The following is a 13139-nucleotide window of genomic DNA, read 5'->3' on the forward strand; positions in this document are numbered from 1 at the left end:
TAGTGATGAGTTTCCTCGCTTGTCTACTTCTGTTGTGAATGTTTATGCTGACCAGCTCAACTAAAATCTATATGGCTTGACCAGTGCGAATCTCATTGCATTAGGGAAGGCAATTTAAGATTTGTCTTGTACGGCCTACGTACGCTGTGTGTGTGTGTGTGTGTGTGTGTGTATGTGTGTGTGTGTGTATGTGTGTGTGTGTGTGTATATGTGTGTGCGTGTGTATGTGTGTGTGTGTGTATGTGTGTGTGTGTGTGTGTGTGTGTGTGTGTGTGTGTGTGTGTTGTCATTAACTAATCAATCAATTTTGTTATTTCTTATTTGTGCATTGACAGCCACCTAAGTAAGGTATATGAGGGTCGACATTATAGTGGAATTCGTTTGTTGTCAATTTTGATTTGATTTCTGTCTATTCAAGGCATATCATTTGTAGGCAAGCAATTATTTCATAAAAAAGCAGTTTTTAGTGAATGACAGGTATTATTAAAAGAAAATGTTGTTATCTACTTTGAGTGCTTGTTGAAGCTAGGTTGTGTACATGAGTGTGCTGGGAGTACGTTAAGGACCCGCTAGTATTTTGTGCTGTGTGCAAGAATGGTACCGTCGGAAAGGTCGGACGAAGGGGGTGACATTGCTGTCGAGTTTTTGTTTTTAAAGAGGAAATATTCAGAAGTTAAAAACAATACTACTATCTTGGTGCGAGCCTTTTTGAAATTTGACATTTGCTTTGCTATAATTGGTCAGGTAATTTAGATAATTGGTATAGTGAATATAGTCCTTAGTGAATTTCACATAGGGTCACCATTTTGGATTTGGAATTTTGATGATTTGCATTGAAATACTGTCTATTTTAACCCGATTTTTGAACAAATCTATCAATAGTTTGCCTTTTGGCAACAACATTCATTCACGAATACGAATATCGAACTGATGTTTTTCGGCACCTCAAAATGTCCCGCTTATTCGATGTCTGCAAATGTCTGCTTGCGCTGTTAACTGATTATTCATCAGATTATAATTAGCATTTGCCATTGAAAGATGGCAGGTTTGAAGTTCTTAATTCACCTAGTTAAGCAGCTTTCCAAAGTAATCAACAAAATTAATGACCTCTGCCTCATACCAGAGTCATGGCCATTATACAGAACGACACACACTGTGTGTGACTTCGAATAATAAGATGAAAACACAAAAGTACACAGACAGACATTATAGAAACATACAAACAAAACGCAAGACATACACAGCCAAAGCGACACAGGCACAGACACACTTGTGTCTGACAATCTCAAGCTGACACACACACACACACACACACACACACACACACACACACACACACACACACACACACACACACACACACACACATAGCCTTACAAACACAGTGACACACACACACACACACACACACACACATACATACACAAACACATACATGCACACATACACACACACACACACACACACACACCACATGCACACACACATACACACTAACACACAGACAAACACACACACACACACACACACAGACGTACGCACACACACACACACACTGACACACACACAACGTGAAAACACATCACACGTACACACACACACACACACACACCGTCACACACACACACACACACACACACACACACACACACACACACACACACACCGTCACACACACACACACCGTGGGAACACACACACATACACACACACACACACACACTGACACAAACACACACACACACACACACACACACACACACACACACACACACACACACACAAAACGTGACTTACACACACAGACACACACACACATACGCATTACGTATTTGACAACATCAGACACAGGCAGATTACATCATTCGTCACAGTATCATTTTGTGGTCAGAAAATGTGGGATAACTTATGACGGCTTACTAGTGCCAAAACCTCATAATTCAAAACATAAACGAGTACTTACCAAGTCGAAGTTTGTGTAGAATTCCATGATGCAGTTTACAGGAACGGAGGGATATGTGAGAGTGCGCATGCGCTAGGCTAGCCATATTTTACAGCATAGATCATCAAAGCGTAAACCATATATACTCTTTGATGATCTACAAAGTTTTACAACAACAAAAGTTAAGTTGTAAACAGAGGGTGGGTTTTATTGAGGGAGGGCACATATCCCTCCGTTCCTGTAAACTGCATCATGGAATTCTACACAAACTTCGACTTGGTAAGTACTCGTTTATGTTTTGAATTCCATTTCATGCAGTTTACCGAAACTACGGTTTATGTGAGACTTCAAAGTTGTTGTTGTCAAACTTCCATTTCAACATTCATTGATTCACTCACATTTTAGAAGATAAATGTTTCTTGTTCTGATAACTTTATTAATTCTAAAAGTAGCAGAGGTATGAGTATATTCAGAATACTCGAAACAATCTACTGCACATTTCAAATCAATGACACTTTTGTATCAAAAAACAAAACCATTAATGCTTTCTGCATCAAGAAAGTTTTCTTTTACAACTGTACACATTATTTCACCCTTTTTCTGTGACATTTGTGCATCAAATAATAAATTCATCAATGCTTTTTTGCATCAATAAAGTTTTCTTTCACAACAGTACTTGTCTACACACTTTTCTTTCCATAGTAATTCAAGATTGTGTTCTTTTTCATCTGACTCTGCAATGGTTTGTCATAGAATTGTTTGAATGTTTTTGCATTGGTCCAACCAGCTGCTTTGAGAATATCACCAAGAGGTACACCTGACCTCTTCATTGCTGATGACGCTGCACATCTGAAGCTGTGTGGTGTATAACTTGACAATCCAGCTCTCGCTAATACTGTCCGTAACCAGCGAGAAATTGTGTCCCTTGATGCTGGTTCATGAGGCGGTTTGTAACACAACAACAGTTTACCGCTCTGATCAACTCTCAGTTTCTTTGTGCGTTCAATGTATTCTTTCAAGCACTTGACTACACAAACTTGCTCATCCACAGTATATACTGGTAAATCTAAATTTTGCTGATGATAGCCAGGTCTTGTGTGTTTCAACTTTTCTGACATGTAAATAACACATTTATTCTCTAAAAAACAAACAGATTCTAGGTTCATCAAATGAAGCGTTTGCACCCTTTGAGCAGATGCCAACAAAAGTAAAGCCGATACTTTCAGCGTTATGTCTTTCAATGAAAGCTGAGCATTGTCTGGAAGAGTCTTAAAGTATTTCAAAACATCACCAACATCCCATATTTTGGAATGCCTTGGCATTGGTGTCCTGAGTTCAAAAACTCCCTTCAAAAAATCTCACAACCAAAGGATGAGTACCAATCGTAGATTTATCTGACATCAAAATAACTGAAGAAAGTGCACTTCTGGCAGTATTAATTGCACTGTAACCTAATCCAGCTTCAAAGAGATCAGTGAGAAAACTTAACACTAGATTTACAGAGGGACGCAAGGGATCACTTGACCGTTGAGCACAAAAGGATCGCCATCTCGCAAGATAACAGGCATATTGTTTCTTGGTTGTACTTCTCCATGAAGCACAGATGATGCTTTGAGTCTTTCCATGAAGGCCTCGTGTCTCGAGAGATTGCCTGATAAGACACAAGCCAGGAGACGTAGATTTCTCTGAAGTGGATGTGCTGCATTGCTGTGTGGTAAAGTCAGAAGACGTTTCCCTTTCGGAAGAATCACAGGTTCCTGGACTAGCAACCCTAGAAGCTGGGGAAACCACACCGCTGTTGGCCACAGGGGAACAATCAGCATGCCGTCTGCCCGGTCTCTCCTCCACTGCATCAGCACCCTCTGAATCAGACTGAAAGGAGGAAATGCGTATATCAGCCATTTTGACCAGTTGTGTTCAAATGCATCAACTGCATACGCTTCTGGATCATGTCCCCATGACATAAAAGGTTTTACCTGAAAATTCAACCTGGAGGCAAAGAGATCAATTTCTGGATTCAGCAGTGTCTCTTTAAGTCTATGAAATACAACATCATTCAGTTTCCATTCTGTACGGTCATTGAACTGACGTGACTGCATATCTGCTTCAGTGTTACATTTCTCAGGAATATGTGTAGCAGATAACCAAATCAAATTATCTTTACACCAAATCCAGATTCTTTTTGCCAACACATTACATTCATGTGAATGTGATCCTCCCATATTCTTTATGTAGGCAATAGCACAAGTGTTATCTGATAACACTAAGACATGTCTCCCTGTGAGTTTTGCTTTGAAACTGTTCAGTGCATATTCTACTGCCAGTAATTCAAGCACATTGATATGAAAAGCTCTTTCATTCATTGACCATCGTCCCCCTGTTTTCAGGTCTCCACACACTGCGCCCCAACCTCCTGTGGAAGAAGCATCAGTCTGGATTGTTATGTCATGGCATGCATTTTGCACTGTATGGTATGACTCATCAATGTTCTCAATCCACCAATCTAACTCTGAACAAGCATTGTCAGATAGATTAGCTAAAGACTCAAAATTTCCTTTTGCTACTTTAAGGGCATCAGACTTGTCTTTTTCTAACTGTCTGAAATACAGAGGTCCCCACCTATTAGCAGGAAAAGTGGCAACCAACATTCCAATGACTTGAGCCAGTTCTCTGATTCTGATTCTTTTCTTTCCCTTGAGTCTGTAACAGGCTGCCTTTATATTCTGCCTTTTTTGCTCTGGAAGTGATACAGTCATATCTTCAGAATTCAACCAAAACCCAAGGTATTTTAACCGTTTGCTTGGATTGAGAACAGATTTGTCATCATGTATTGTGAAACCAAGAGATTCAAAGAGTTTTACTGTCTCACTGACATTCACTTCACATTCTTCAACTGTGTCTGCCTGTAAATAACAATCATCAATGTATGAGGTAGACAGAAAACCTTGTGCCCTCAACTTTGCATACACTGGTTTTAGCAGCTTTGTGAAGTACCTTGGACAGTTACTCAAACCATTTGGAAAGCATGTATACTGAAACATTTGTTCACGCCATCTGAATTTTAGAAACTTTCTGAACTGATGTTTGACAGGAACTGAATAGTAAGCGTGTCTAAGATCAACTGAGGCCATATAACAGTCTTTAGTCATCATTTGTGTAGCAGTTGACAAGTTATCCATTTTAAAATGTTCGTACTCAACGGATTCATTGAATCTTTTCAAGTTCAAAATAAGCCGATGTGACCCATCTGGCTTTTCAACAAGAAAAATAGGTGAAACCACCTCATCTTCTTCTGGTTTTGATGGCTCAATGACATGCATACTCAATAGATGTTCTACTTCTGCATCCATTATCTGAAATAAGTGACCAGGAACTTGATTTTTGGCCTCATGCTGAGTTTGCACCTTCTCAATGTCTTCACTCAAAGGAATTTCTGTTCCCTGTACCATATCTAGAATAAAGGAATCAGATGTCAATTTCTTCCAATTGTGAACAAAATGTTTCAGTTTACCTGCTTCAAATGTGGCATTCTTTATTTCACATACCTCTTTGTTGTCTACTCTGCTTGCCTGCTTGTCGTGCCGGAGAAGAATGGTCTCCCTTGACTTCTCCCTCTCCCCCTGAACTGAGCTCCTCTCTTCCAGTTCCACCTTCCTCTTCCTCTCCATTCGGAGTTTTTTGGTGCATACTGACGGGATGGGAAATATTTTTGCCCTCTACTTGATTGAGTAAAGGCAAGCCCAAGTTTGGTTGTACAGTCAATATCAGCACACGCTGACTTGAGATCATCCCCAAATAGCCACTGAGTGACTGGTATGTTTGAAGATGCCAGTTTTCTGTATTTCTTGTTCACATTTTGTCCAGACAGTATTTATGCTCTTCTGTCCAGTGACATGTCATACGCTGTTTTCAGTATCAGCCCACTTGCCTCAGCAATTGTTTTGATCAGCTTTTTCTGTTCCTCATTGGCAACCCCCATTTTTAGGGACACATCCCAGGCCACAACAAGAGCATTGTTGGCCGTGTACAGTAACTTCTGTTGACGTTGTGATTTTAAGTCATACGTTTTGGCACTGTGTTCCATCAAACCCCAGATTTCGGGATTCACTTTTGGGACGCCTGTCTCAATGTTCTTTGGGCGTTTAAACTCTCTTTCTTTTTGCTTCATCTTTTCTTCGGTCATCTGACCCTTTGCCATCACTGATACAAGTTTTGCAATTCGATCTGCAACTTCATCACCAAGAGTCTCAGAAATGTCAAAATCTTGCTCCAGTTCATTCATAATTTCACTCTCATTGGGGTCGCTCAGTTCAGCCTCGGGTCGAGATTCTGATGCTTGAGTTTTACACATTTCTTCAAGAAGGTGATCGAAATCATCCCCAGTCTCCACAGATTGTTCGTCATCACTGACTTCACGTTTTCTCTTTTTCGATTGTTTCGTTTGGGGCGAGTCGCCATCTTTGTCTACCACCATAGTTAGAAACTTCAAAATTTTCTCATTTTGACTCTTCATCTTTTCCCAATCCGAGATTGGTAGAGTGACTGTTTGTGGTTTTTCCTTTCCACCCGTGTCGGGTGCGTGGATCAAGTCATTCAATTCTGAGTCCGAATCGAGTTCCAACTCTACTTGTTTCTCTGTCATCGCGACTCGCGGTTTTTTCGAACTCGGCACGATAAAGGATAAAGCACTTACTTTGTCCAGCAGAAACAAACAATTTCACACACAAAACACAACAGGTTACGTCGATTTCCGGATGAAAATGAAGTTTTTTATGCCGAAAATTCCCACATGCTGCCCATGGCCGCCATAACACATACGGGTATGGCTAGCCTAGCGCATGCGCACTCTCACATAAACCGTAGTTTCGGTAAACTGCATGAAATGGAATTGTAATTATCAAGGGAAAATTACTAATTTTCCCTTGATAATTACCATTTTTACGTATTTATCACAAATTTTCCAGGGAAAATTACTAATTTTCCCGGAATGATGAATAACTTTCACCTGTTAATCACTATTTTTTAGTTTTGGCTCACTTCCTGACGGATTGCTAGTGCCAAAACTAAAAATTAGTCATTTTCCCGTGAAAATTAGTAACTAACAGGCGAAAACAGTAACTGACAGCGTTAATTAGTAATTATCACGTGATAATGGGTAACCCCAGGTTTTGGCACTAGTAAGCCGTCATAGGGCTTACTAGTGCCAAAACCTCATAATTGTAATTATCAAGGGAAAATTAGTAGTAATTTTCCCTTGATAATTACCATTTTCACGTGTTAATTACTAATTTTCCCGGGAAAATTACTAACTTTCACCTGTTAATTACTAATTTTTAGTTTGGGCTCACTTCCTGACGGATTGCTAGTGCCAAAACTAAAAATTAGTCATTTTCCCGTGAAAATTACTAATTATCCCGTGAAAATGAGTAACTAACGAGTGAAAACAGTAACTGACAGCGTTGGTTGGCGTCGGGCTAACACCTTCACAACTTTTTACAAGAAACCAGTGGACAGTGGGAGGAGTTTTGGACAGGCTGTTCTGTCATGAAGAATTGGGGTAGGTTTATATATATTTCAATTCATCGACAGTGATAGGGTGTAAATGCTGCAGACTTTAAAGTCTCACGTGACCCATTCCTCTCGGAATTGTGGGAGATAACATTACATAATTATGACGAGCTTACCTGAGTAAGTGAAGTCTAATTGTGGTTTTATCGACCACAATGTAGAGAGGAATGGGTCACGTGAGACTTTAAAGTCTGCAGCATTTACACCCTATCACTGTCGATGAATTGAAAGCCAGAAAATACAAGCGTGAGAAGACGATCGAGGACACGTGGGTGAGAGACGGGGTGGTGTTCGTCAAAATGAACGGGTATGACGGCTTACTAATGCCAAAACCTCATAATTGTAATTATCAAGGGAAAATTAGTAATTTTCCCTTGATAATTACCATTTTCACGTGTTTATTACTAATTTTTCCCTGTTAATTACTAATTTTTAGTTTTGGCTCACTTCCTGACGGATTGCTAGTGCCAAAACTAAAAATTAGTAATTTTCCCGTGAAAATGAGTAACTAACAGGTGAAAACAGTAACTGACAGCGTTAATTAGTAATTATCCCGTGATAATGGGTAACCCCAGGTTTTGGCACTAGTAAGCCGTCATAGGGCTTACTAGTGCCAAAACCTCATAATTGTAATTATCAAGGGAAAATTAGTAATTTTCCCTTGATAATTACCATTTTCACGTGTTAATTACTAATTTTCCCGGGAAAATTACTAACTTTCACCTGTTAATTACTAATTTTTAGTTTTGGCTCACTTCCTGACGGATTGCTAGTGCCAAAACTAAAAATTAGTAATTTTCCCGTGAAAATTACTAATTATCCCGTGAAAATGAGTAACTAACGAGTGAAAACAGTAACTGACAGCGTTAATTAGTAATTATCACGTGATAATGGGTAACCCCAGGTTTTGGCACTAGTAAGCCCTCATAAACGGGGTTGTCCGCAGGATAACAGAAATGCGCTGCCTGCTGTTCTTAGTCCAACCAAAGTAAATAAAGAACTATAGCATCAATGAAAGACCTGTGACTTTATATGATAATACGTATAGGAACCCTTGACTGGCCTACATAATTAAGTTGCCAATTTCACTGAACTTGCATAATTGCCACCACAGTGTGTGTGTGTGTGTGTTCAACATATCCTGCAGAGTATATTGTGTTGGGCGCCTGCGCCTGGTCTCAGCGGCGACTGCCCAAGCCACGCCTTCCTTATCCCTATACCTGTGTGTGCGCGAATGTATGGACATTGCGTGTACTTGTTGTGAAATGTTGCGAGGGTCGAGCTTCGCGGTACGGAAAGAAAAAGCAGACTCACGTATGGAAGTCTGTTGGTGGATTACATTGTTTACTGTGTGCCGTGAGCGTTATAAACGCTAATTCATAAGCGAATTAACTTGGTTTAACCTCTTAAAAGATGACAAGCATATTAATCACATACATGCATACACGACACTCCTTTATTCAGCAAAATTGAAAGTCAGGAACCTTTTTTTCATAAAAGGCCACTCTTCGTTTTAGTTATCTACTTTTGAAACCAATTTTCCTCTGTACATCTTCGTTCATTTTGTTAACCTTTTTTGACAGCCGCGTCAGCGATTTTGACTAGAATCATGTCAAAATTGTGTCATGTTTATTCATTATGTTTCTCTACTTTGTACAAAAACTTTTATGACCTCTTTGTTTACCTGTTTTTCGCTATAGCTTTCCCCTGTTTTTCGCTCTTTAACCACTGTTATCCCTTTTTAGAGAGAGATACCCGTTCACTGATTTTTGTTCCATGCCTAGCTACCAATGCCCAGCCCTGGTTCTTCTTCTTCAAAGAAGTTGTAACTTAAATTTTGAATGCCTTTAGACGTCGTTAGCTTAAAGGCATACTAACGCACTCCCGTGTTTACAAAGTGTAGTTTGCCCACAATCGATGTCAAACGCACCATAAGACCATATAATGACGATACGTCACCATGCGCGGACCATAATACATGCATTACAGCTTGTTCTAGCCTCTGAAAAAGTGAGGATGTCAACAAAGCCGCGGTGTTCTCTCCCTTGCATCAACGTTACATGTGTTGCCAAATCTATAAATAGGACGATCCAGATCAAAATGAAAATTCAAATATCTCAACATTTAAGGGGTCCTAGACCACAATATTTTGCAGGGAACTTAATTTAGTCTGTCTCCAGCTGTTGGTAAAGCAATTAGCGTGTATAGTCATCGAGTACATATGGCTTTAAGATCCAGGGCTGGTTGTTTTTACTCAATATCGGCCAGATGCTCGCAAAAATTGATTTTTCTTGATTTTGACACCGTTTTGGTATATATGTTTCTAGTTTTTTACGGACAAAATGGTTTTCGAATTGCTCTCTTCATCTTTTTCCATGCTCATTTTGTGTGTGTGTATCACGAGAACAATGTTGAATGTTTTAACTCCACACTCTCAAAACCCATACCAGACTCAAAACCGCAACCCTCCTACTTCACCAAACTAATTGAAAACAAGCGTTACGGTCATACGCCCTGGAACATTATACTCGTGCATAGTTTTGTGACACATACTTTTGTCCTTTTGCTGTTGGTTTTATTGTCAGGTGATGTCCACCCGAACCCAGGCCCGCCTGGTAGAGAGCATGCTAAAGATACTTCTATTTTGCATTATAAATGTACGTAGTTTGCGAAACAAGATTGATATTTTACAATGTGAAGTTATAGAGCACGATATTGTGACTTTGTCTGAAACTTGGTTGTGTGACTCAATATCAAACGACAGTTTATGCCTTAAAGGATTTCATCCCCCAGTGCGCCTCGATAGGCCAGATGGATATGGAGGGGTAGCTGTTTACGTGAAAAACGACTTTATTTGCAAACCAAGACCTGACCTATTAATTCCAGGTCTTGAAGCAGTCTGGGTAGAAACTAAATTATTGCAAGAAACTGTGTTGATTGGTTCATTTTACCGACCACCAGACTCTCGGGTTGATTATTGGCACCTGGTTGACGAGTCTGTAAAGCAAGTAATGAGAACACCACATACATTTCTAATTCTTGGAGACTTCAACGAAGATTTTTTGAATAATCCATCTCCCCACCTTCTTAATTTAATATACAAAAACAATTTGCACCAGCTCGTTACTGAACCCACACGTATTACAGAAATAAAATCCTCATGCATTGATCTGGTCCTGACTACGAGTATAAACCTAATCAGTGAAGTTGTAGTGTTACCCCCCATTTGTAGTGACTATTAAGTGCCATGTGTAAAATTAACGTCACAGAGATTAAAAAAAGGTCAGTTTAAAAGGACTATATATAATTATGCAAAGTTAGATGTTTATACATTTTTGTTTGAATTAAACAAAATTGATCTTTTGAACACAGTTTTAAATGCGTCCATAGACGAAGCTGCTGCCTTGTTTTCTGAACACTTACTATGTGTTGCAAAAACATGTATGCCTGTTAAGATAATAACAGTACGTAAAGATGACGCCCCATGGATGACTGAACATATTTTACAATTACGAAACGCAAAAAATCGTATACATGAAGTTGCTAAGCGCTTAAATACACCTGAGCAGTGGGCATTATTCCGCCTGACCAGAAATCAGTACACAGATGAAATTCGTAAACGAAAAAGAGATTATTTCTTAGAACTTGATGAGAGGATAAATTGTAAACAGAACTTCGGAAGCAAAAATTGGTGGCAACTTGTTAATTCCTTTCTGAAGAAAAAAGGTGTTGCATGTAACGAAATCCCACCGCTAGAGGATAATGGAAAAATTATTGATAACATTTGTGAAAAAACGATTATGTTTAATAATTATTTTGAAAGCAAGTCTAAAGTTGAAAATCCAGACGATCCCCTGCCCGAGGCAAATTGGTGCGGTACGTCTTTACTGACTTTTGAATTGACAGAAGCAGAAGTTGTCCAAGTGCTAAGGAACTTAGATTTATCCAAGGCCGTGGGCCCTGATGGAATACATAATAGATTGCTTGTAGCTGGACTACCTGTTATTATTTCACCGCTTACAGTTCTCTTTAACAGATCCTTGTCCGAGGGTGTCTTTCCAGTTGTCTGGAAAACTGCTCACATTACGCCCATTTATAAGAAAGGCGATAGGAGTGCTTGTTCCAACTACCGTCCAATCTCTTTGCTGAGTTGTATTGGGAAGGTGCTCGAAAAATGTGTACAAATTCGTGTGTTTGGTTATTTGCAAAATTATAATCTGATTACACACTGTCAATCTGGTTTTATTGCTGGTGATTCAACTGTTTACCAATTACTGAGTATATATGACGATTTTTGTGTTGCACTTGATAAAAACATTATGTCACAGGCAATATTTTTTGATGTATCTAAAGCTTTCGATAAAGTTTGGCATCGTGGTCTGCTACACAAGCTTGAGGCGATAGGTATAGGGGGTCCCTTGCTTGTTTGGTTCGAACATTACTTGAGTGATCGCAGACAAGCAGTAGTACTGAAAGGAACCAAATCAAGTTATGTCACCCCTTCTGCTGGTGTCCCTCAGGGTTCTGTTTTAGGACCTCTATTATTTCTCATTTATATTAACGATATTGGTACTGGTCTTGAATCAGTGTTGAAACTCTTTGCAGACGATACGAGCATGTATTTATGTTTAGATAACGATGTTACACGAGCTGAGATTTTGAATTCTGATTTGGATAAAATTTGCGCATGGGCTTTAAAATGGAAAGTCACTTTTAATTGTCAAAAGACAGAATTGTTGGACATTTGTAGGCAAAAAAATGTGTTACTTCCACTATTGTATTTTGAAGATGCACTTTTGATTGATGTTGAAAATCACAAGCACCTTGGCGTCATCCTACAAGGTAATTGTAAATGGGATTCCCACATAAAAAATCTCGTTGCTAAGTGTAGAAAGTCAATTGCGTGTTTTGGTTTATTCAAGTATCGTCTAAACAGAAAATCGCTTGAAGTTATATACAAATCCTTTATATTACTGTTGTTTGATTACGCGGACGTTATTTGGGATAACTGTACGAAGTGTTTGGCAGACGAGTTGGAGACCTTGCATCTCGATGCAATCCGAATTATTGTAGGTGCAGTTCGTGGTACAAGCCACCAAAAATTGTATAATGAATCGGGTTTTGTGCCCCTGAAAGAAAGGTGACGTCGTCATAAATGTCACGTTTCACTATATCACATAAGGTGATTATGAAACGGTTAGTTACTTCTAACTAACTAACCACACCACGATCCACTCTCGCAGTCATACAATTAAATAGAATCAACAAAAGTATAAGTTTCAGACGCCTGTTTATGTAATAACCCGCCACCTCCCTCGAGACTTCACTCAAAATATGTTCTTTTACGTTCAAAACGTAAAACCAATGGTCACTGACAAAATGCCAGTTAGAATATAGAAAATTATAGTAACACGCTGATCCCGTGTAAAGTTAGGAAATATGACTGATCTGCCTAAAGTGCTGGTTAATGCAGGTGTCACACACCCCACGTTGTCACTACTCGAATATAATCACAAATATAAAAGATGACAACGGTAGTAAACAGGGTGCAAAGACATGGTGCACTTAGCTTTGTTTTGCCACGAGTGGACGGCCTGTAATTAGTTCATAGTCTCCACAACTGCTCCGT

Source organism: Littorina saxatilis, linkage group LG12 (genome assembly GCF_037325665.1).
Source record: "Littorina saxatilis isolate snail1 linkage group LG12, US_GU_Lsax_2.0, whole genome shotgun sequence".
NCBI classification, from domain to species: domain Eukaryota; kingdom Metazoa; phylum Mollusca; class Gastropoda; order Littorinimorpha; family Littorinidae; genus Littorina; species Littorina saxatilis.